Source organism: Papaver somniferum, chromosome 3 (genome assembly GCF_003573695.1).
Source record: "Papaver somniferum cultivar HN1 chromosome 3, ASM357369v1, whole genome shotgun sequence".
Lineage (NCBI taxonomy): Eukaryota > Viridiplantae > Streptophyta > Magnoliopsida > Ranunculales > Papaveraceae > Papaver > Papaver somniferum.
Window position 1 is genome coordinate 85421814 of NC_039360.1, and position 26743 is coordinate 85448556.

The following is a 26743-nucleotide window of genomic DNA, read 5'->3' on the forward strand; positions in this document are numbered from 1 at the left end:
AGGACATTTTAGTCATTTTTGAAAATCATAGTTATAAAAAGGTATGAGCTGTGTCTCCATGATAGCCTAGGCTATCAGACGGACGTCATTTAACGAGGACCCTGATCCGGCGGTTGGGAAGCTGCGGATGGAGTTTTTCAATGGACGACTAGGAAAGTTCTGTTAATGTTAAGTTGGTCATGTGGGTAAACCAAATATTGGGCGGGTTTAAGCTCTTGGCCTTCTCTCTCTGTTTTCCACGTAGAGTTGTGAGGTTTCTTCTTCTACTTACTGAGTTTTTCTTTGGTTTCTCCGACACTGCCGCCATCACAATTACCACCAGAAGCTATACCTTCATCTACTTCTCCTTCTCGAGGAGCAACAATGATTCGAAGTTAACCACACATCTTCTGATATTTTAGTTGATTTCAGTTGGTCATGAAGGGATTTGCTAGGTAAGAAGAGATTTTGTAATAGTAATTGAATTTTGTTAATATTTTAGAAATTAAAACCTAGAGTTTCATATATCTGGTGGTAAATTTGGGGGGTTTTAAATATATTGTTATAAGTTTAATGGTTGTTGTGTTAACTTGCTAAGAAATACCAATTTATCAATTTCTTATATGATTTTAGGGTTTTCTGTTCGTTTTTGTTTCGAGTTATTTAGTTGCTCTTTTATATGCTTTTGATTTTTTTGTTTCTGCAATTTTGTTGATGAGTTTTTGCAAATTCTTGGGTAATTCCATTCCATTTTTGTAGATTGGTTAACAACCTGTGGACAATGGCATTCAATATATAGATAAAAAGTCAACTTGCTGGGGTTTAGGTGCCTTCATTAGCTCCTTACAGATTGATTCCAGACATGAATCTCCTAATTGAGGCCTATTGTTTGCATACAATTGAGTTTGTGTTTGAAAATTAGGTCAAAACAATGTAAGAGTTTTGATTTTTGGTATCAGCGTTTTCTCTGACTTGCGGACTGAATTTCTTAGGGCTTATGAGATGTTCACTTCGTGCAGGTTGCTTGAATAAAGTCAGATAAATAAATTGAGTTTCATTCAGTTGCATTACGTTGTTTTCTGATTAGTTAGTTCATATTTTTGTTCTTGCTTTTCACAATATGTTATTGCGATTGTCATCCTTCATACAAGTTAAATATTAGATTGTATTGATGGCATTATCTTATCGGTGAGCAACGATGATGGTTGGTTCAGATTCCAGCATAAAATGGAAAGATTAGCATTTCTGTCTATATGTCTATTTGATTAGAGAAACAAAAATCCCCAGTCTAATTTTATACAACTATATGCAGGTACAAATTAGGGGAGGAAAACATTTCTAGCTAGATGTCTCAGCAGCTTGGTTTTTCGAGGCAAATCAGGCTCCAAAGGAAGCTTCTCAATAAGGATGTTGAGAAGTCATTTAGAAGGCAACTCAGGAAATGTGATAGCCATTTGTATACGTTTCCGGTTAGTAGATTTTTTGGTCTCTTTAAACAATACATAAAGGGTTATTATGGGACTATGTCGCCAATTTAGGTATTGGTAGACAAATTCGTCCTGACCGATATAGCGGTACAAGACGGCAAGTAAGAGAGGACATGGATGACACTGAAAATATAGTACTGCTCATTGGAGATGATAATTTATCACCGAAAGGATAGTTTACACATGGAGAAAGACACAGCAACATAGTGCGGAACATTCCCAAAATTGCATTTGAGTGCAGTTTACATAGTTTGACTGGATAATCTGAATTATTAATATAATAAAACAAAAGGTAATCATTACTGATTTGACTGTCCATTTACTTCCTAGATTTTGTCTACTGGATATGAGCTTTTTAAACTTCAACGTAAGCGCTTTTTTCCCTACCCATCTACTATGATACGCAGGGAAAAAACGTTTTCAACTTGGATGTCACTACATGAAACTGGATAGTATTGTCCAATTGGCTACCTGTAGGAGTTGTTTAAGAGAATATTTTCTCAACAGGATATGTACGTATGGTGACCTACAGTATTTTAACTGGATGATCTGGATTATTAGTATAATAAAACAAGAGGTAATCATCACTGATTTAACAATCCATTTACTTCCTAGATTTTGTCTACTGGATATGAAATACGTTCTCGCATTTATTTTAATTTTAATTTATATCTATCGTGGCAGTGACTCCCTACTACAGTAAGTAGAAAGTATATTCTAAATGTGACCTCAGCTGGAGAATGAGAATGGTGTATTCGTCATATATTACTTGCAAAAAAATCTTATCAGGTTTGAAATATCATCAGATAACTTGGAAGAATTGACAGTGTGACTTATTATAATTTAAATTTTTTCTAGGTGGTATTGTTGTCACTAATGTTGTATCTGCAATTATTTTACAGATGAACAAAATAACTTCGTGGAAATGCTCATTCTCCTGAAGTATGGGTAACAAAGAGAAGATTGTACATCTTCGTCGTCTTTTAAGCAGACAAACAATGTTCGTAACTATATTACTGGATGTGCTTTTCATGGGTAGGTTTGATGTGGTGGTAAATGGTGAATTCTCTCTAAGTCTTCACAATAACAAACGAGAGAATAGGTAGCAGGATCCTGTGTGCGACAGAGATATGTTAATTCTTGAAAAAGTGGGTACTTACTACCACTGTATAGGGTTGCGTATGATGATATCCTGTTGTAACAGCACGACTGCCACAAAGCCATGGCGTTGGACTTTGTGGCAGTAGATAGAGCTACTTTTAAGAAGTTATATCTAGAGGCAATCCAAATATATTTGAACCAATGAAAACTTGATAATTGTTGTTGTTGGGGCTTTCGATGCAATAGTAAGACAGGTATGGTGTATTCTCACAAACATAGTCAGGTGTTAACCTTGGTTCCATCTCTTAATTGCTTAATTTCCTCACTAAATAACGCTATTTTACGTTTTTAATTTCTTGATCTGTTCTAACAGTTTCGTTATATATAATTGGGTGGAAACCCTAATTTTGTTTTCACCATCATCAAACTATCAGCATCAGGCTATTGAAGCGAAATATGAAGAATCCCTGGTGATTTCACGGGTTTTCTTTCTGTGGTAAGTTTTTTTTTATAAAAAAAACTAATTTATTTTGTAGAACTTTTAAACCCTGATTATTATTTTTTGGTGACATAATTTTAGGAATTCTTAAATAGGTCCTGAATTTTGTTTGTTGGTAGAGAAGAAGATGTATTTAATATGATGAAATCTGAGTACTACATGATTTAACCATTCAATTTCAATATGAGGTTAACATTCAATCATCTTAGATTTTTGAATTATGTAAATTGGAATTGACTAATATACTATTCTAATCTTCACTGCCCTAATCTTCACTTACGGCTTTCCCTCTCCCGTATTCTTTTTATCTTACAACTTTCCTTTTCCCTGATCTCTTTTAGTCTCTTTATTTCTCATCATATTTTGTCATCTTGACTCAGTGTTATGTTGATTTGTTAACAGGTACATAAACGAGAATTCTCAACCAGGTGAGAATTTGACTCACTTTTATGTACTCTTTTCTCTCGGTGTTCTGTTTTCCCCCCCCGTAATACAGTATCAATAGGTCCCTAATAGCGACTATGTACTTACCATATATTACATGAATATCGAAGCTACGGAATTTTCCATCTAACACCTGCACCAGCTTTTCTAAAAATATTTCGCTCATTGTTGTTTTGTTTTAGGGACAATCAGAGGTTGTATTGGAGCTGAGGTCGTAATAAGCATTTGAAATATATCCTCTGGCCAAATTTCATGGTACGTTGCAGATGTATATCTCTTATTTGCTGCATACAGTTCAGTTGACTTGCAATTTTGATTATTCCATCTTTATTTTTATGTAATATTATGTCAGAGTATTGTGTGTGACTTTGATACCTTATTCGAGTAAATGACTCAGGTGGCAGAGCTCAGTGCGACACTAACATGAGATATTTGAATCTACCAACTCCAATGAAGATCTATAATTGTTATAGTATAATGGGTAACACAATTGAAGTATTTACTATTGGAATTTCTGTTTTGGTTAATAACAATTTTTAATTGATTTTAAAATCCACAGACAGATGTTGTTTGGTTGCATTTAGTCTCTAGCTATTATACTTTGCTTGCCCAGCTATTTTTTGTTTGTAAAAGACGAAAACCGCAGTTCTACAAAGTAATGGCCTTCATTTGAGATATTCTGTTGTGCACCTAATTTGGCATCTTTTTTACATGGCTTTTATTGGTACAATCTGAAATTTTACACCTTTGAGGCAGAAATTACAATCTAAGTTGAACATTCATTCAAACTGGAGGTTCAAATCACTGGGGTAACATCTGATTTTTTCTTCTTTGCTCTCTTGCCACCCATGTAAGTAGATCTCTTTACATGAGTGGGAAAAACCAATTCGATTTTACTTCTTCATTGGTTTTTCTGAAACTAAAGATGTGAATGTTAAATGCTTTAGTAGTTTTAGTTCAATTGAATTGATGGGTAAATTTATTTTTTCAGGGTATAAATATGCCGAAATGGATAGTATGCCTGCTGTTATATTCCTTTGAATAATGTGATTGTTGTTGATATCATATGCAGTCTAGCATATCACAGTTTTATCACTATGTGATAAGATTGTCGGTACTAAAGCTACATTAGTGGAGGGAGTCATGACCCTTAGGTTTTGGTGGCTTCTCTACTTAACTATGAACATCTTGGGAAAGAGGTTTATTAGCGTGTCGCTCTTAACTCAGTTTCAGCCTTTACTCTGATTGTTTCTTAGTTATATACAGGTGTCATACATCTAACGTCCCTCTCTTACATTTTTGTGTTATATACCCTTGCATCTCATTATTTTTCAGGCGGAATCCAATATAGTTGTGGAATACTGAGTACTGAGCATGAAGATTCGTGATTTTCTTAAATTTATTATTAATAATAATGCAATCTTGAAACACTGTGGTAGTAGTTATTCTTATGTAAGAAGAGCTTTACCTTATATGACCTCGAGTAGCTGATAATTGCAGCTCATATCCTTGCACGTTTTGCATTATTGATTTGGTTCCCCTTAATTAGAATACGTAAGAAACTATATGACTCTCATCTGACATTTGCCATGCGAGAGGCCCAACAGTAGACCTCCAGGATCATATGGTGGAAAATCAAGTGTTGCTGAAAAGTCGCAGTGATCCAGAAGCATGTATTTTAGTCCAGATTGAGTTCGTGTTAGAAGCAGGGTCTCCGGATTTCAATGCAGTTTCTGCTACGTTGAAGAGCTCTAATGTAGAAGTTTCTTTATTCCACCTCCAACACATAGAAAGATCTATCCGAAGTCTGTTACCCCTGGATATAGCAACGTTCACAGCTTCAACTGACACCAGCAAGTGCTCCATCTAGAATTCTTAAACCTAAACGAGTTGATGTTGATACTATTTCAGTTTTATTTGTGTAATCAATATAAATTGTTTACTCTTCTGACTTTTCTTTCTGATGCCATGTTACAAATGCAGCTACACTCTAAGCACGTTAGAGAGAAATTCAGACAAGAACCCTCAAAAGCAAGTTAGAGAGAATCAGAAGGTAAGTGCATGTTTGCCGCACTCCATTGTTAATACTGGGTGTATTTTGTCCATTTTATTCTTATAACTGCTATTGCTAGCAGTCTGATGTAAAATTTCCTTTTTCAGATGAACGGCTCAGGCTTCATAGGCCTGATTCGTAGATATATATGCTCAGGCTTCCGCTTCATAATATCACTGAGATAGTCATTCAAGTGCTACCCCTGCAAAAAAAAAATGGTAATGAAGAACCCCCGCAAAATCACAAACTGATCTGTAAGACCTAAGGCGAACAACTTTCCTCCGATCACATTAACATAAAGTGATTTTTCACGGTCGAGGAGGTACAATAAACCGTAAACGGGTGCAAAATACTGGGAGGTTTATTCTTAAACTAATTCACTTTCATGGTAAATACTTCGGTATTAGTTGAATTGATCTACATCACTTTTCTTTATGTAGGAGTTGTAGGAAGCAGCTACCTACAATAGCTGTGAGCGCGAACAGATTTATTGGTTTGTTGGTCTTTGCATCTCAATATATCCAGGTAACAACATGTAACATAAATATGGATTCATTTTCTGCCATTAACAAAGCTCCATTATCCTAAAAAAAGGAAACATAGCGTTTTTTAAGCTCATTGTTTCATGTTCATCAGTTGGGAAACAAAACTCAATTATTTCTTCCAAATCCTGTTTAAATATTTTATGGATAATTTCTTAGAACACAACTGTTTTAATATTCAGAGTCCTTATCGTTTGCGTAGTGGTAGGTAACATTTTAGTCGTGATTTCTAGACTTAGATTTTTTTAAAGAACCATTAATTGAGGGATAAAAATGGAATTGGGGGATATAAGAAAAGGACAAAAACTGGTTCCAGATATCAATTCGGGGTCACCCCTTATCTAAGTATTTTACGTATTATCTAATCTACCCCTCACTAATCAGGATTAGTGATTAATAATAATTAGTAAAATCTTAAGATTTTTGATAAATGATTAGTGTGTGTTTTATTTGAATTTGGGTGAGTGAGGTGAGAGTAGAAGGAGGGAAAAATATTTTTGAGTGGAAATTTTTTTGTGAAAATGGAAGATGATTGTGAGGAGAGAATTGCAGCTGCTGAATCTTTAGATCTACTACAACTAGGAGCTAACGACAACAACTCTCAATTGCAACTATTTGTTAAGCCAACACCCTTGAATGATGATTTTTACGAGTATGGAGAGTTTTTCGAAGAAAGTACACAAGAAAGTAAACTTGCACAACATGCAAGCATCCCCAATACACAGGTAAAGCTGCTAGGAGGTTGAAAAATCGATTTTTTCTTTAAACCCACCATTTTTTCAACTGTAGAACCTCGGTGCCGGCATGGCATTCATACTACGACCATGCCGGTAAAGCGATATCCCCAAATTTGAATATTGATCCGGCATAGTATTCTACCAAAAAACTATGCCGGTACGCAGTTAACTTTTTTACCTACCAAGGAATATACTACGAAATATTAAACCGGCATGGGTTCATTGATAGGTTACCATGCCGGAACTGCATGAAAAACATAGAAACATTTCCATGTAAACCCAAAAACCGGCATGGAAAATTAATAACCATCAACGCCGGAACCAGTTACCGGCATGGTACCATCAATTTCGAGAATGCCGGCAGTGGAACCGGCGTTGTTGAGTTTCAAATTTACAATGCCGTTACCTACAAAAAAACATACATGAATAAATGTTTTCCAGAGCTAAATACCGGCATTACATATCAATTAATTGGAATGCCGGTAGCGTGTATCGGCTTGGGACAATAAATTACGATAGTGCCGACACCTTGTTTTCCGGCGTTGCTGTCTAATGAATAATGTATGCCGGAATATGTTTCAAATTTGGTCTTCAGTTTTGGCTAAGTTCGACAATGCCGGAACATTGGTCGAGCATGCCGGTACTTGTTTCCGGCATAGTGTTTTAATTTCGTTTGGAACTAATTTTCGTTCGATCTTTAGGTGGTGACATATATTGATCCAAAAAATGCAAAGCCGCTTTATCGGGATACGTCGGAATACTATAAAATACCTCTGGTATGTGACCAAAGAATACTTTACTAATGATTGCTAGTAATGAACCTTCTAATTAATGTGAAATTGATCTTATGTAGGGAATAATAGATCGAAATGAAGCAATCGTTTGGGCTAAAGAGACGGCTCTTAAGAACATGTATGTGTTGGTGAGGAATACTGAACGTTCAAAGAGGCGTTTTGAGATGGCTTGCGAGAGAAGTGGGAAATACAAGGAGAAGAATAGACACAAGAGAAAAGATTATGTATATCCAAAGAAGACTAATAGGGTATACAAGACTCGTGCGAGGAAGAATGATTGTCAGTTTAAGCTTGTTTTCCGTTTAAATGACATGAACAATTGGGATTGTGAGGTTTTGTGTGGCTGTCATAACCACCGGGATCCGAAAGATTTTGTTAGTCACTCCCTAGTTGCGAAGTTGAAACCTCATGAGTTCGATGATGTAAAGAGATTGACCAAAACACTTATCAAACCGAGACAAATTCTCAGAGGCTTCAAGGAAAAGGATGAGTCCAACGTGTCTTCTCTACGTACAATTTATAGCGCACAGGCAACTATTAGAAGGGTGGAATGGGAAGGGAGGTCCGTTATGCAAGAATTTGAGAAGATGGCTTGGGATTAAAACTACACGCGTATCATTAAAAGAGGTCCGGACGAGAAGCCCCTTCAAATATTCATTTCGCATCCTTTGCTTTCACAATTGGCAAATACATGTTGTGGTGTTCTTATGATGGATTGTACCTACAAGACAAACAAATACAATATGTCGTTCAACATCGTGGGGCAAACCTCGGAAAAGGTAACATTCGCATTGGCTTGGTGTTTAATGGAAAACGAGAGGGACTATAATTATCATTGGGCATTACGACAATTGAAATTATTCTTTCGGGAAAATCAACTTCCGAGGGTGATCGTAACCGATCAAGATGATGCAACTTCCAGGAAAATCAACTCCCGGACGCACAAAATTTCCTATGTACATATCATATACGTCAAAATATCATAAAAACTTGCCATGCCTTGTTTGAACCCACTAAGGCGGATATTAAGAAGAGAATGATTGTTCAACTAGAGGAAGATGTTCGAAAGAACAAACTATCCCCTAAAGAAGAAGAAGATGAGAGAGGCAAGATAAAGGAGCGAGTGGACAAAGAACATGCGGAAAATCATAAAAAGTGGTTGGAATTTCTAAGAGATTGGGAGAAAGTTTATTGGTCTCTTACCGAGGTTATGTACGAAAAGAGATTGGAGAAGTTTATTGCCGATTGGAACGAAGTCTATCCGACTGTCGTCTGATATTGTCGGACTCAATGGTTGGATAAGTTCAAGGAAAAATTTGTGCGTGCATGGACAAAACGGTATAGACACTTCAAGACTGAAGCAACTAGTGCAGCGGAGTCCGCTCATGGGAGATTTAAAGATTTCATCCAGTCCGGTCAAGACAATGTGGTTACGGTCACCGAGGCAATGGAGCAATACTTTAAGGCTGATATCAATAGGATCAAGGTGGCTTTTGAGAAAAGCTCAATGGAAAGGATGACTCAATTTCTTCGTTATCGTAAGTTGCTCCAAGGAATAGAATTCAACGTCTCTCATTGGGCAATAAAACATATGATGAGACAAATGGAATATGAGAAAAATTACGGAAAACCGGGTGATGTGTGTATTTGTCCCAACATGTCCTCATTGGGGCTTCCGTGTCGTCATATGCTTGTGAAGTATGAAGAAGTGATACCTATTGAGGTTATTGATCCGTTTTGGAAGCAACTATCTTTCGACCCTCCCCCTTCGGGAGATCCCCAATGGATCTTCAATTTTGTCGATCTTTTGCTCGACGTTCTCCATTTTTTTCTTGGTCAACACCTCTCCTTCCTTGTTCTTTTTCTTAAAGAACTTTGACAAATTTCCAATCCACTTACGCTGTTAAGGAATTATTAAACATGTACTTAGTATGTACAATTGTATAACTTCATAGATATTGATTAAAAGATTACTAATGAACAAGACGTACGTACCAACAACGTAACGAGCTGTAGAAGTGCGGGTACAGTTGTCGGAGTTGTGGAGGGACGTGCTGGTGGTGGAGGAACTTCTACCACATCCGGGCGTACAACATAAGGATGTGAGTACTTCCGATGGCCTCTTAGGAAGGTTGGTTCACTCTCATAACCGTTTTCAGCCAATTCCCAATCATCCCTATCCAACAAAAGTCCTTGTTCTTCCCTCTCACTCCAATGCGCAAGAATAGCTTTTGGGTCGTAAACTACGAGAGTATTGTTCTCATTTGATTGGCATTGAGGAAAGTCATGAGAGAATTTCTGATAAGATGTGTCTGTGAGATCTTTCTGCTTGTACCCAAGTTGGCGCATTACACGTCGAGGGTTGTGCATACCAAATCCTTTTGGATGAAATAACGGTCCGTTGTAAAATGAAACATTGTCACGCCTTTCGAAGTGAACTCCTATATGGGTCAAACACAACATCTTGGACAACCATCGAATCCAAAGCCAATCTCATTGCTAACAACCGTTTCTTGTTATTGTGCCTTGGGGTATTGTTGAAGAAGTATTTCTGACCTAGATGCCTATTCTGTGGATAATCGGGGACAACCTCCAATCCTTTATACCGTATGAACAATTTTGTGAAGTGTTCATAAGCCCACACCTGCGCCAATGAAAGATCGTTCCAATGAAATGTATAAGAAAAAAAATAATTGGAAACTAACAAATTTAATGACAACAATCAAAAAATAAGTAGTTCACTATACCTTAATTACAGTGAAATTCCCATTAAATTGACAAGCGTAAGCCTTAGAAGCTCGACGCATTTCTGCCAAAAAATGTGCCAAAAAAGCAATGCCCCATGAATACTCATGAACCTTTTCCAACGAATCCAAGTATTGTAGGTTGTTCATATGCACCATGTTACCATTAGCGTCAGGGAATATAGCGGAGCCCAAGATGAACAACATATAAGCAGCGACAGTTTGCTGAACTTGTTCGGGATTCAATTCCTTGTTCTTCGTGTTCCCAAATAATTCAACGAGTTTTAGAATGTGATGGTCTTTGTTTGGGAACGCTTTGTCTTGTACATATTTGCCAAAGTGGTTTCCTTGTCCCATCCAAACAACTTAGAAGTCAGCTCATAGATCTTGTCCCATCCAAGGTCCTTAGAGTCATCTCCTACCTTAACGTCTTTCCCAAGTACCTCTAGACCTATTATCCTTTGGACATCTTCAGGGATAATGGTCATCTCGCCAAAAGGAAAATGCATGGTATCAGTTTCACCAAAAAACCGCTCCAAAAAGCAGTTCGCCGTGACGATATCAGTGGCCACATAATTTTTAATCACGGGATACAACGCAGATGTTTTTACTATTGCTTTAACAGCGGCACACTCATGCTTCAAAGGACATAAGTCCGTCTGTTGATGGCGGCTAACACGGAAGGCTTTTTTGTGGTCCTATAAAAACACACCAAACTTAATTCAATTCACTTGATTACAGATAAATAATACAATAACAAGATAAATAATATAATAAGAAGATGCAAACGTCTTACATAAGATTGATAGATCCAACGAGCTCAAGAGTCTTTGTAAGCAAATAAGAGTTGCGGGTTTATCGGTTCACCCCAATATTTGTCGTCATCGCGGTTTGGAATCATGTCATATTTATCAGGAAGGTGGGCTGGGGGTGCCTTTGGATAAACCCTAAAAATACTTCAATTCAACATATACATCACTTACCGGAGCAATTGTGTTATTTCAGCCTCACCAACAGACTCTTCAGGCTCCTCCATTTCTTGTGCTTTTGATTTCGATTTACCACCATCATCAGCAGATTCTTCAGGATTGGTTATGGGTTTTTCACGAGGTTTGCGACGACCCATTGTCTTTGGTATAGAAGATGAAACAAAATGGGAGAGTGACTACAAAGGGAAATTGAATAATTTCCTTTCTATAACCGTCACATAAATAGAATGAAGGAGTTTGTAACCGGCGCATAAAATGGTATTAAGGATTTTATAACCGTCAAATAAGTGGGATAAAATAGTTTGTGACCGTCAAATTAGTGAAATGAAGTAGTTTGTAACTGCCACATAACTTGTGTTTGTAACCGTCAGAATGCCGGCATGGAAAGATGGCAAAATTCAGTGCCGGTACTGGTGACAGTAAGTTTCAATTGTAACCATAAAACCGGTACAGTATGTTGATAACATTTCAACGCCGGTAGTGATTCTTGATTCATTATTAACGTGTCTCCAAAAGGTTTAAGCAAGCAAACTGACCCAAATTGTGATTCATAATACTAAGGAAAATAAATTAAAAAACATTAAACACATAAACAACGTTACACATAAGCATTAAACACATTAAATGAAAGATTTCAAGCTAATTGCAACTAACATCATTTCTTGGTACGAGATTCAACAAACAACGCAGCTTCGAAATGCCTAAAAGGCTCTTTTCTCCATTTGGTATATGCGGTCTGAGCTTGATACCTATTATCTTGGTATCTTGCGAGAAACTCATTGTATTTGCGACACAATTTTATGAGGGCAATTGTCCGATTCGCTACAAACTCATCCCCGTAATCCATTTTGCGTTTCTTGCACTTACCATCATATAACCTCGACATATAAGGACCATCCGCAACAAGACCCAAAAAAAGGTTTGAAGGGCGGTCATCTTCCAGCAAATCCGAAACTATGAAGTAATTCTTAATCCATTCGGTTTCTTCCTCAACATCCGCTTCTATCTTCGCTTGTTTTACACGTTCGATTATCTCTTTAGTTTCTTTGCGATATTTTTCTTGTATTGCTTCCTCTTCTTGTAATCTTTTCCTTCTAAGTATCTCTTCTTCCATTGCGGCAAGTGACTTGGTGGTTGGCTCCTTCCTTTTAAGTTTTCCTAGTATCATGGGAATTGAGTTGGTGGTGGATGTTGATTGATTCCCTATCGGAGTGGATTTTTTTTCATATAAAAAATCTCTGAAATCGGTAGTTCGTGATTTCTTTGCCATGAGAGAGATGTGGTGGAGGTCACCTTTTTTTTTTTTGAGGTATCAACTGCAATAAGTGTATCCATTCCTTTAAATAAATGAGGACACAACGGCTCTTTTCCACTTTAACATTCCGACATTGTCAGTATCTTAGATCCCACGCCGGAAATGGTCTTTACTGGTTTATGGTTCAAAAAAATAGCCGTTATGCACTCTATTCCGGCAGTGAACGTTAGATTTTCGACAATGCCGGAAACGGTTGCCGGCACGCTAATGTATATAACTAAAAAGCCGGAACATTGTTTATTGCACTCATAATTTTGACACTTAATTCCGGCATATAATAATATAAAAGATCCATGCCGGTACAAGGTACCGACATGGAATTATGCAAACATAAAATGCCGGAAATGTAATTTATTTGAAATTTAATCCTTGTCGACGGAACAACGAATGCACTCAGCATGTGCATCAAGCCTTTGAACCCCTAGGCGACCCTAGTGGACGAGTTATAGTCTCGTGAGGGTTTACATAGAGATCTACCCACAAAACCTACACACAAAATTCTAAAGCCATCAATCTTCGTCCGAGGACGATACACCCTCCATCATCTCCGGGCATACTCCGGGATTTGGATTCCATGAATTGGTAGCTTGAATCGAATGCGAATGCTTCCCCCTTTTCCTCCAAGTAGCGCGCTTTGACGACTTCATGCTACAAAAACATAACACAAACTTACTTGGTTAGTGGTGTTTAGTATGAAGATCAAACAACATGGATCACGTAAAATAAACCACAACAATACTTACAAATTGGTCAATGGACAAGTTAAAGTGGGGATCATTGAAAATTGGTTTTTGGATTTCTAAATAAGCAAGTATCGCACTTTCGATGACTTGGTGCCTATCATGAATCTGTTGAACACTTCTTCTATTCGGATTCCCAAAATCTTGCATATATTTGTTGTATACCTTACCCCAAAAGGTCACGGAATCCACCCTTACGAGGACTGGCTCCTAGCTCGAGTTTCCACGTACCAAGCTTTGGTGATCGCCAAATCTTCATTTGAATCAAAGGATGCCATTACTTTGTATGTTGAGGTATTGGTAGAGTTAGAAATATTATATAATGATATCAGCTTTTTAGAGTATATGGAACCAGGTGTGTGTTGTTTTGTAGGGAGAAAAAGTGTATTTATAGGATGGTGCCCAAATATGGCCGTTATTGTACTCAATCAATGAAGTTGTACTTGCAAAAATTTGAATTTTGAATTTTCCGGCATAGTAATAAGGATAAACGACGCGTCGGAAGTTGGAGACGGCGTTGTTTCCTATATATCATCAATGTCGGTACCTGGTTTATTATACACAAAAACAATATAGTGCTTGATACTTTATACCGGCATGTAATAAATATATAAAATCCATGCCGGTTCTTGGTACCGACATGGAATTATGTAAACATAGAATACCGGAAATGTAATTTATTTCAAATGTAATCCTTGTCGACGGAACAACGAATACACTTAGCACGCACATCAAGCCTTTAAACCCCTAAGCGACCCTAGTGGACGAGTTATAGTCTCGTGAGGGTTTACATATAGATCTACCCACAAAACCTTACGAAATACCTAACCAAATGCCCTAAAAACCTAAGCAAACACCACTAAACTATCAATCTTCTTAAGAAGAATCCGTCTCCGATTCACCCAGCTGGTGGTACTCCGTGACTTTGGTTACAATACGGTTGACGTTGGCTTCAAACATGAATGCTTCCCCCTTTTCTTGTAAGTAACGCGTTTTCACGGCTTGATGCTACAAAAACAACACACAAACTTTGTCTGTTTCATAAAATTTGCAAACGAGTAAATTATGTCGAATTAATCATAAAGATACTTACGAGTTGTTGGGGGGACAATGTATTGCGGGTAGCGTGATTGATCCAGTGTTTCATTTTTAGATACTCAACCACCGCATTTAGGATGATGTCGTGTCGTTCCTCGATTTGTTTGGCATTTCTTCCTTTCGGGTTACCGTAATCGTGAATAAATTTGTTAAAAATCTTCAACCACATGGTGACTATGCCGGTGTTTGTGAAATTCAAAAAAAAAAACGTCTAGTTTTTTGAAAAATAAGACCGTTGGTGATTCATTTGTATATAATACCCCCCATTCCTTGGGAAAAATCTACACAAACCACCCACCAAATAACAAAAATCCTTCTCTCAAGAAAGCAAGCACGGTTAAAGCTTCGCAAGGGATGGGAGATTCATCATCTAGCTCTATTTGAAAAGTAAGTAGAATAAACATTACTAACAATATAATCTTCACTACTATGACGCATAACTAATATAATCTTCTCTTACAAAGTCACCATTGCAAGTGTCAAATTTGAAAGTCACCTTCTCATCTAGCCATGGACTGTCCTTTTATTTATTCAAAGTGTAGAAGCTGTGATGGGACACGCCGGTTTTGGATTGCAAAAACTGATGATGTTGAAAATGGAAGAATGTTTCTAAGGTGTTTGAATCACCCAAAGTGCGATGAGTTTCAATGGTTTGACAAAGCTGTTGAACTAGCAGAGTCAAGAAAAAACCACAAGGGCCAATGCAAGCCTATCGATGGGTGTGATGGGTGTTATATGAAGGGAAAGGAATATGTTGAAAGAGAAGAAGAACCAATGAAGATGATCCTTGACACCCCCATCCCGGACGATGTCTTCGAACAGATTCGGGAAACGCTCAAAGGTTCCGCAATTGTTGAAAAGGGATGGAAATAGTTAATCTTTATCCAAATGTAATTCATTCTATGTTTTTTAGCATGTTTTAATTTAAAGTATCAAATCTAATGTAATATACTTCTTAGGAATGAAATAAAAGAACATTCGAAATGGATTTATACTCAAAACTAGCAGACTGCCGGCATAGAAGCGACCAATATTACAGTGCCGGTTTTCTGTCGACTATGAAAATTTGGGAAAAAAATCATAAAACCGGCATAGATTGTAGAAAAACGACTATGCCGGTACCTTCCAATTTCTATAAAGGAACATGAAATTTTTAATCTTCTAGTTCCGGTATGGTTTTATGAACCATTTCCTTGCCGGTACAAGAAACCGACAATGAACTGTAATTTTCTCGCATGCCGGAACCTGTACCGGCGTTGTTGAACCAAAGCTTTTCCATGCCGGAAGCAGTAGTAAATAAATCTTGCAAAAATAACATTTCACTAAAAATCTAAACATGTTCAACATAAAGCAATCACTCGAAACCTAAACATGATCAACACAAACCAAACAACTGGATTCTGCTTAAATGTTCTTAATCCAGGTAACATAAACTAAAAGCAAACCAAACAACTAAAGAGTTAACCATGAGGTACAAACAAAAACAAGTTCGTAATTTTTCAAGACGTAACAATCACCATCCAGAAAAAGAAACACAACTAAATAGTTAATCAATTGGTCTTTTGCTTCTTTTGTGCCGGTTTCTTCCTAATTTCACCAAACAAATCCCTTGCACCAGGGTAAGTTTCTTCAATTTTATCAAGCTTCTCCACGACTTCCTTCACTTCTTCATTGGATAGCCCCGCTCCTTCATCGTACTTGCAATATAACTGCTTCCTCAACTTGCCAAGACGACGCCGCTAGTTTCATACATACAACACATAATTAGTATATATATGGTAATATAAGATTATGTGTACATTAAACGACTAAGTAATTAATAATACTTACTAGCAATCCAACGGTCTTATTAAGTTGGGCGATCGTAGGTGGTGGAGGTGCGGGAGTTGGAACGGGAGGGTGTTTCTGGGGTGGAACTTGGACGTCATCCGGGAGGACGACAAAAGGATGTGACCATTGCAGGTAATCTTCCATGTATTTGGCATCAACCTCATCACCGTTTTCCGCAAGTTACCACTTATCCCACTGACTAATATCTACCAAACGACGTGGTTCCCTATCCCTCCAATCTGTTGGATCCGGTTTTGGATCATACTCTACATGCAACCGATTAGGAGTTGAAAAGCACCGAGAAAGGTCAAGAACAAAACATTGAAAAGAGTCCGTCTTGATACGTGATAATTTATTGAATCCAAGTTGGCGCATCACACGTGTAGGATTGGCCATAACGTATCCTTTTGGGTGGAACAACGACCCATGGTAGAATGCAACGTTAGCATACCTCAAAACTTGGCGGTTTCCTCTAACCTCCTTGTAAGGGTCGTAGACAACATCTTGGGTACTCATCGCGTCCAAATCCAACCTCATATCGATCAGTCGACCTGTGTTACCGGGATTCGGAGTGTTGTTGAACTCGTATCTCCTTGTTATAGGCGTATCGGGTTCGGGAAGGTCTTTGATCTTCAAGGAGGTCCAGTCCTTGAACAAGGTGGGGAAGTGTACATAAGCCCACACCTATTCCAAGGTGAAGCAATAAGTTTTGTTTCTAAGTTCACGATAAGGGTACATGTGAACAATATACATAATAACATAAGTTTAAAAACAAAATTACCTGCAGTAGAGTGAAATTCCCGACAAATTGGTTGGTTTTAGCCTTAGAGGCCCTTCTCATCTTCATCATCAAATGTGACATTAACGCGGTGCCCCAAGAATAACCATAGACATCTTCCAATGGATCCAAATACTGAAGGTAGTTCGCACTAACCCTGTTTCCATTAGTGTCAGAGAATACCCTAGTGCCCAAGATGTATAACAGGTATGCAGCGGCAGCATAACGAATTTCTTCAGGGTCCCATCCATCCTCCAAACATCTTTGCTTTGTGTTTTCAAACTTCTTCTTAAGCAGCGCCAACTTGATTGTCTTTGTCCTACCAGATTTGGATTCATAAAAGCTCTCCTCAGAAGTTTTGTAGTCCCAACCCAACAACTTCTTAGTCAGAGCGTGCAACTTCGACCATTCTAGGTCCAAAGACTCAACTCCTTCTGCAATTGATTTTCCGGCAACATTCAAGACTAGAATGTTTTGAGCATCATCAGGGATGAAGGTCATCTCCCCAAAAGGGAAGTGCATGGTATCGGTTTCAGCATGATACCTCTCGACGAAGCAATTGACAGTCACGAAATCAGGCTTCACATAATTTTCAACCAAAGCATATAGACCAGATTTCATTACTATTTTTTGGACCTCTTCACATTCATTGGACAATTTCCAACAATCCGCGGCTTGGTTTCGGCAAACACGCACAACCTTCGTATGATCCTACAATTAGGAGACAATACAATTAAGATATTTTACATAAATACACAACAATACATAGGTTTGATAGATAGTACGAGCCCACGAGTGCTTGTATCCAAATAGTGTTTTCGGTTCTGGAGCTTCACCCCAAATCTACCACGTTCAAGGTCAGGTATCATGTCATTAATATGAGGAAGGTGGGAACCTTTAGCTTTCACTTTTCCATTGTCCTTCTTGCCATTGCCTTGTGTTGGTTGTTGACTTGGCCCAACAACTTCGCTTTGGCTTGCTAATTGACTTGGAGGAACCACATTATCTCCATCCTCACTTTCCTCTTCATCTTGCTCATCTTGATCATCGTGGTCACGGATTACAGCTCGACTACGGTCACCACCACTCTCCCAAATTATCCCTCATGTCTCAGCTCCCAACCGCTTTTTACGACCTTCATCTTTCCCTCGAGGAGGGAGAGATTAAGGAGTATCAAGAGCGTCCTTCCTTCTTCTCTTAGTGACAGCATCTTTAGTTTTTCTTTTGTTAGCCTCCTTGGCTTTTGACCTATATCATAAAATCACACGAAATGAATGTGAGACAACTGACTTTCAGTTTTTCCATCGGCATTGACTTACTGAAACAAAACACGCCGGTTGTTTGTTCCATCATTAAACAATGACTGTCGACAATGCCGGTAATCATATGTAATTCTCCTGTATGTTTTTAGTCCACTACCGGCATTCTCGAAATAAATCAATTCCATGTCGTAACTTGGTGCCGGCATTCAAATCAACCCAAAAATGTATGCCGGTACTGGTGATAGATTCATAAACTCTCCTGTATGGTTTAAGTCCACTACCGGCATGCTCGAATTTTCACAAAAGAATGTCGGTACTATAAACCGGCATACAATGGAACCAAATGTCTACGCCGGTACTGGTGACAAATTCATAAACTCTCCTGTATGTTTTTAGACCACTACCGGCATACACGAACAGTTATAAATGACTGCCGGTACCAAGAACCGGTAGGGAATTCGACCCAAATTCTATGCCGGTATCTAAAATTCAGTTTTTGGTGAATCTGCGGAGTGAAACCGGCATCGCATTCATCCTAGATTGAATGCCGGAAGGTAAAACCGACACCGTATTCATACATATTTCAGTGCCGGTAATCACTGAAACTCAACTGTTTCAGTTAGGGTTTGCGATTATAACCTAAACCCATTTCTATAAATCGATTAAAACACTCATAAAGTAGTTTAAAATCACTTACCTTCTCACAGAAGCCATGGTTGCGAGAGGTTGATTGTCCGAATCCGTTGCTTGTTCTTCTTCTTGCTCTTGAGCAATCTTATCAATTCTTTGTTCCTGTTTTTGTTGAGCAATTGATTTTGAGTTCGATTGGGCATTCGTTTTCTTTTGTGGAGGCATTGTTTATGATTCGGGTAGGTTAATCGACGAAGAAATTTTTGAATCGACGATTAATCGACGAAGAATGGATGAAGAACGATGAAGAACGATGAACTTTTTTCTTTTCAAAAACCTAAACCTAGGTCAGTGCCGGTAGATGGAAGAATGGGGGATATGTGTTTGGTTTTTAGATTTTAAGTTTTAGGGAAAAGGGTATAGTAGTCTTTTCATAATGTTTTTAATCAATCAAAGGGTATTTTAGTACTTTCATACACAAAAATCACCCCTTAGCACACACCATGGGTTGGGGGAAGTAATCAATATCCCCCAATTCCTTTTTTTATCCCCCAAATAATTGTTCTTTTTAAATCCTATGTAGTACAAGCACAATGAGTATGTCAGAAATCAATCTCTTTAAAAAAATAAATAAATTGTTTTTGGTTTCTTTCAGTAACCAAGGGTTTTTATTTTTTCCCTAATGTAATGAATATGTAGGGGCCAGTGATAAATGCCAGAAAGAGAGAAGAAAGATAATTGATGGGGTTGATTTCTAACATGTTCTCCTTAATGAATACAAGCAGAACATGCACTCAATAGTCTCCTTCATTAAGGTCCTACGTCGGTCCCTCTGTGTCTACAATTATTTCGCTGTCCAACAGTCACTCATGAGATGGTACGCATGTGGTGTTGCAGTATGCTTATTGATACCTCTATCTCTTCTCTGACTATAATTTTGGTGTTGCAATATGCTTCTTGATACTTCTATCTCTTCTTGATAGAATATGTACATATTTGATGGTTCTTTCTCACATGGTAGGAATAATAAAACTTTGGCAGACGGGGAAAAATATACTTTGGCTGGATTACACATTCAGAAAACATTAATTGCTACAATATAATGAGTTAACATTTTTTTACCCATTTTCCATGTTGTGCAACAGTATGATGCAGTGGGAGACTTATTTTTGGGGTTATAATCAAAATCTATTGATTTTTCTAGATAAGAAAGCTTAAAATGGGAAATGTTTCGTGACAAGGGGGTAATGGGACCGTGGATGCCGAGGAAGCGTGATATTAGGAATTCTATGACTTTGACTAATATCCATCAGGTGCTTCACTTTCTTATATTTTGTTTTGTTAATGCACAAAATTTGGGAATGTGTGATTATTTAGGCGGGAGGTGAGAAATGTGAGTATTTGTCATCGCTTTTGTTCTGAGAAGTTTCTAACCATCTATTTCCGGCTAATATTACTTTCTTATATGCAAGAAACCAATGGAATTTCAAAACTTTCAATGTATTACTATTAATCCATGTATAGCTTACATGGTGTGTCTGAAAGTATCACATAACTTCCACATCAACTTGATACGCCAATGAGAATTAATACTGTTTTATTACACAAATATTGAAGCTTTCATGGTATAACATCAAATTTCATTTACTGAAAAACGAGAGTTATTCACACATCTTGCAGTTGGCTTTGCTTCTTTAAAATCTATCTTTGGGTACCAAAAATAGTGAAGTTTTTATAATATCTTGGCACTTCAAATCGGGTCTTTAATACCTTGTTGTCTTGCCACGATTAGCACATCACCTTAATGATTGTATATTATTCTCCCCTCCACAGCCATGGGCCTTTTAATACCTTGCATTCTTTCCACGACTAGCACATCACCTTAATGACTGTATATTATTCTCCCCTCCACAGTCAAGAAGTATTTGTCCCCGTTGCTCCTCTTTTGCATTTCAAATGCACATAATAGATGCACATAGTGTTTACGTAATTTATAGAAAAGCATGTTAATATATTACAGTACTCGTGGAGATTTTTTGTGTGCATGCCCTACTCAATAGATAGTAATACTCAGTTTGGGCTTTTCTATTGGTATTTAGGATTTGCTTCTTATGTTTCTTAAATAAATTTCCAACGTTCTAGGCATGTATCTTAGTCAGTTGAGTACTAAATAGTTGGGGTTAACGAATGACTTCTTTAGAATGTATTCCCTTTTGTAAGGTCTTAAGTTGGCATAATGATCCGCAATTTCGTGAGTTCATCATGATGTTCATACCCCTTACTATAGGTTGCACTATTTAGAGGAGTTAAACAATCTGGATGCTTCTGAAAAATCATTTGGTGGATTGGAATAGTACTCACTTTATAGAATCTATAATTTTATTTGAAACTATAAATTATTATAAAAGCTTATTTTTGGCTTTTAAAATTTTATCCATCTTTGTAGGATCTATCATAGGTGCATTCTAAGGATGAGAAACAGGTGTTGCGTTAGCATGTTGAAGTCTGTTGTCCAGTCTGAAGAGTTCCTTACAAACTCTAAAAGTTGTGCAAAAAAGTGGATGATGCATTTCTCAGCTTAGGTTGGTTTTGACTCTTTTCACAGTTGGTTACTAACATTTTTGGGTCTGATTTGTTCTTTTTTGATTTATTGAATGGATGTTTGATAAGTTTTTTGGGTCCTAATTTTTTTCCCTTTTGGTATGTCAGCTTGATATAGCTATAATCCCCTGCATCTCCCGTTTGACTACATAAATCATCTTAAGAACCCAAGGGAAATACGTGAAGAGGCCGAGAATGCATATGAAGCAGGGTTATAGACTTAAGATCATGATATAGATACAAACGATATAGACTTTAAGATCATGCATGATGTTAGGGTTATATGTGCATACGAAGCAGGGTGTCAGGTACACTCTCTTCTGGCTATCCCTTCATGAGCAAACAATTGGAATTGTATTTGTTGTCTTAGCTCAAATGGCAGAGCATATGGTGTTTACCATGTAGTTGTGGGTTCGACTCCCACAGATAGCATATCTGTATGAGTAAGTCAATACGGTACATGCATTCTGATACCCGTACAGAGATATAACACGACATATGCATACATATAAAAAACTTTTCATCTCTATATTATAGATATGGAGCGACATAGGCATACCTGTAGAAAACTTTTCATTTCTGTATTTTCTCTATCAAACAAAAACCAATATTGTTTTCTCAGCACTTCGTTCAAACGATAATATGTTGGAAGTTGATTGCGCATTACACTTAAGTTATTTAAAGATTTTTGCGAGAAGATGATTGCATTTGCATAGGACCTCTGAGTTCGTCTGTAAATAAGATCAATTAGCTGGAACAATAATTGTGATGAAAATAAATTATAGTGGAACCTGCAAGTAAATTAGTTATTATTAGTTTGAAGGTACTTTTAAATCTATTTGAGCTCTTTTAAATTATAGATGAAAATATATTTGTGCTCATAAGTTTTCTCAAATCAGTCTGTTAGATATGGGATGCAATTTCAAATCGTACCGAGAATTCAAAAAGAATTTCCTTTTATAAGAATGAAAAATGGATTTTGGTTTCCATTCGCAAGCAATATGAGCAAGCCTTGAGATTACGAATCTCCACTTTTTATTCCCGTAACTTATAGTTGTTTAGTTACTACTACAGAAATTGTTTTTTGACTTCGGAAAGCAAAAAAGTTAGAAATTAGTTCGGGTGCAGAATTTCAGAATGACTTTTAAACGCAAAACATTCAACTTTTTGTGAAATAAAAACATTTTGCTTCTGACTACTGCTTCTGCTACCTAAAGAGGCTATTAAGGCCCAAGACCTGCGCACGTATGCGTTTGTGTGATATGATAAGAAAAAATGAGTTTGTGTGATATGATAAGAAAAAATGAGGTTAGCATTGCATAAAGTAATGTTCTCACGCGATATGCATCAGAGATACTACATAGATGTAGGCATTAGACGTACTACATAGATATGAAAAATTGAGGTAACTGTGAAATCGACTAGACATTCATAATAACATATACACGAATTTTAAATTTTTAGTTTTCTTTTTATACTCTGCCTCACATGAAACCTCAAGTTAGATATGTCGTATGAATGTTGAAAAATGGATTATGGTGCTGCATGATTTATCGACACTATACAATATTTATTTAAATTTACTAATGGAATATCGTATCAAATTTTTGGATGTGTATCGTTATACGATGTCTCATTTATATTTTGTGAGAATGAAAAATTTCAAATGAAAGATAAAGAAATGTAGCTTTTAAAAATATTCTTCATTTGAGTGACAATCTTTGTTGCGTTGTTTTACTGATTGCGTTTAATTGAGAGCGGGAAATGCAACAACTACAAGATTATTGAAGTCATACAAACTGTATTTGTGTTTGATCAAGTAAAATTACACATAGTGTGACTATAATATATAGGGAGAAAATTAAAAGAAGATAGACCAAATAAGGGATGATACCTTTGATTATATGCGACTAAAATCTGGAAAGTTATCGGACACTTCTATAAATATATCCCCTACTTATAAATCGCCATTTAAATAATTAATTTAATAAATATATCAATTTAATAAATCACCATTTGAGAAGAAGCAAATAAGACCTTACTAGGAAACTGAAAATGCGTCATATGTTATTATTTTGTAGATCTTAATAAATTTATGATAATAGATTGATCAACTGGTCTGTAAAATAATAACAACCTACTCCCAATATACATTTTAGGGTTTTCTGGTAATTGATGTAAATATTGTGTTCTTGACACTTAGGACTCTTGGTCCCACTGTTGAGACAAAAAATTGTGAAAATTTGCAACCACCCTACAGAAGTATATAGTTCATCACATAAACCGCTTCAACAAATTTTGGCTACAACGAATGCGCCAATTGTAGTTTCATATTATATCTACTATATGAATTGTCTTCCTCCGCTATTTGTTTCATTTTGTTTAATATCCAATCCATTTGGAAATATCAACAATCATTCTCGGTCTGAAATTGACTATCTTATTACCATCAATCATTGATAGCTGATAGATCGAGATCAATCATTTTCTCATGTGAATGATATTCTTCACATGCTTAATAGGGAATGTACAAAGACCAGAAGCACGTGTTGTCACATAGAAAATTGATGAGATTGCAATTGATGCTCATTGTAGGTAGATGTTGTGATCATTTCTGTGTTAATATACTTCCCTCAAACAATTTTTGAGCATCGATTAGAAACTTGATATGGTTGAATGTTATTTAGAGTATTGATTTGATCTAATTTGGATTTTTGTGTGGATCGTAGCAAGCTATTAAGGTTGTTAACTGCACAAGTTTTTACTGTGATTTCTCAAAAACAAAAATCTTCTCTAAGGGATTTTTACAACGACGAGATTTCCACCTTGATCAAGCTCACCAAACATTTCAGTGTTGTACTTCTGGAAGTTTACCCTCGGAGTTCTCTTGTCATTGGCTTTATTTATTATTATCAGTAACCAAGAAATGTCATGAAAATTCTTGCAAGGTTATCTTCATATTAGCATGTCTAAGACTAGATTTATTCTTAATATTCCGTTTCTACCATAATCTAAGATATCAAAAGGATTTAGAAAGTTGTAAAAAATTTTCTGAGAAGACATTTTTGTTTTACTTCAAAAAATTAATCCGTTGTAGATGTTTGAGATTTTTGGTTTCCATCATTTAACAGTCCAACATTGCGCTCATTCTTCCTAAATTGGTGTCCAATCCTAGATTTGCAGCCGAATAAACAGCTGCAAGAGCATCAGATAATTAAGAAAACTTTAAAATCATGCATTTGTGAGTTTTTCAATATGGCATTCTTTGTAATCTAAACATCAAATTATGGGTAGTGGTTGACTATATAAGGCGTCGTGAACTGCAGCTTCAAATTTTGGAAAATCATGTCTTCAAATTTTACAATTTTATTTCATAGATATTGAAAAACTCTCATTTTCGCATTACCATGTTTTTCCGATCAAGTCAAACTAACTTGGCTAAGCACCGGTCAAGGCATGGAAAACGATTCCATTGACAACCAAAAACATATTGCAAATTGATTGTTGTTGAACATCTTGATTGCCAGTTTACTTGACTGTAGTCAAGATTTTTACTTAGCCCTATGTACCGAGTATTTACCTAGAAGTGAAGAAACTAGACTTTAAAATCAAGTAAACATCTGAAATATGTTAAATTAAGAACCCTAATATTGGATAATCATGAACATGTAATCGGATACCAAAACCATAGGTTGAGAATGTAACAAGTAATAACATGTTGAATCTTCTCTTCCAAATTAAATAGGCTTATTATGGACTAAACTAATGTTCAAAATATAAATGTGAACTTAGCATTATTCATAATTTAATTAATAAAACTTATATTGAATAACCATGGATAAAATAAAATATACAATGATGAAAGATTGAGCCAAGGACATAGACAGGATAATGCCTGGAGACATAAGAAAAGGCAATCATTGCTCGAAAATAAATGATGTAAAGGATCAGAGCTATGACAGTGGTACTGAAAAGGAACAAGAACGCATTATTAGACAATAAATGAAAGGGAAATCGATTCTTGAGGGATTCTTATGGGTCCTTAATCAAGAGCCAAAATATTCTGATAGTGAAGAAAAACTGGAGAACTTCTTGGAGTATCAACATCAACAAAACGTTATCAATTTGAGTCACTAGAATCTAAAAAAGAAATGTCCAAACATGAATTTGAAACGAAAAAGTGAATGGAAGATTATGCAAAAAAAAAAACAAAAAAAAAACAAACAAGAGTATGACATACAATAATTAATTAAACGAAAATGAAAAAAATTTAGAATGGTATTAGATTTTTTAAGTTTTTGATATTGCATGATTTTGATCAGGTTAAGAGCAACGAGAAGTATCATCGCAACATTGAATCTTATTATAACATGACAGCAAGATACGACTTATTTGAAGAATGAAGATCACATTGAATATGGAGTAGATAACTGCGATTTAACAATCAAAGAAATTTAACGAAAACATGATTGTATTTTTAGGAGGTCGTGTCATAACATCGGTGTTTAAACAATGAGCATGCATCAGTCTTTTTTCTATAAGGTGGGTTTGAACAAAAGTTTACAAATACATGATCCAGTGTGGAAAATTTTGGACTCGAAAAAGAATACAATTGTACTAAAATAATGAAATGCCCAAAGAGAGAAACTCGGAGTTCATGAAATGGGTCAAAAACATATTTATTCACTTTTTGGAGTAGTTTTTAATGGATCTAAATTTATTTATTATTTTATATCCAATTTACATTCTTGACTAGATGTGTAATAACTTAAGTTTATATTCTTCACTGTATCATATTCATGGTGCACCAGATTTTTGGCCGTGTCAAAGACCTTAGCAACTGCTTGAACAACTTTAATAGATTTTGCATTATTCATCTAATTATTTACCTTATTATTGTTGTGATAATTTAAATTCTTATCCATATCAGACTGTTTTCTCTTCGGAATAGATCTCCTAGAATGCTATATTAAAATTTATACTTTTTGCTTTGAAATTCTTTAAAAAAAAAAACTTTTATTTTTATTAAAGCAAATACTAAAATTGTTCATTTGTTCATTTCAAGTAAATAATTCAAAATTTTATTCAAACCATTCAATTTTTGTTCAAACCACGGTTCA

The 26743-nt window shown here is 36.3% G+C and overlaps 1 long non-coding RNA gene across 14 annotated transcripts; it reads left to right on the plus strand.

Moving 5' to 3' along the window:
- The first annotated feature begins 207 nt into the window (after positions 1-207).
- On the plus strand, positions 208-19791 carry LOC113356717. 14 transcript variants are annotated; one of them, XR_003363127.1, is made up of 11 exons: positions 208-434; positions 1292-1758; positions 1874-2043; positions 2151-2255; positions 2369-3063; positions 3469-3494; positions 3693-3765; positions 3908-5563; positions 5671-5922; positions 6004-6088; positions 19722-19791. It is a non-coding gene; the product is annotated as an uncharacterized LOC113356717 (long non-coding RNA). The 14 variants fall into 14 exon arrangements; XR_003363132.1 differs by having other exon boundaries at positions 5671-5885; XR_003363126.1 differs by lacking the exon at positions 19722-19791 and adding an exon at positions 7544-7605.
- The last annotated feature ends 6952 nt before the right edge of the window (positions 19792-26743 follow it).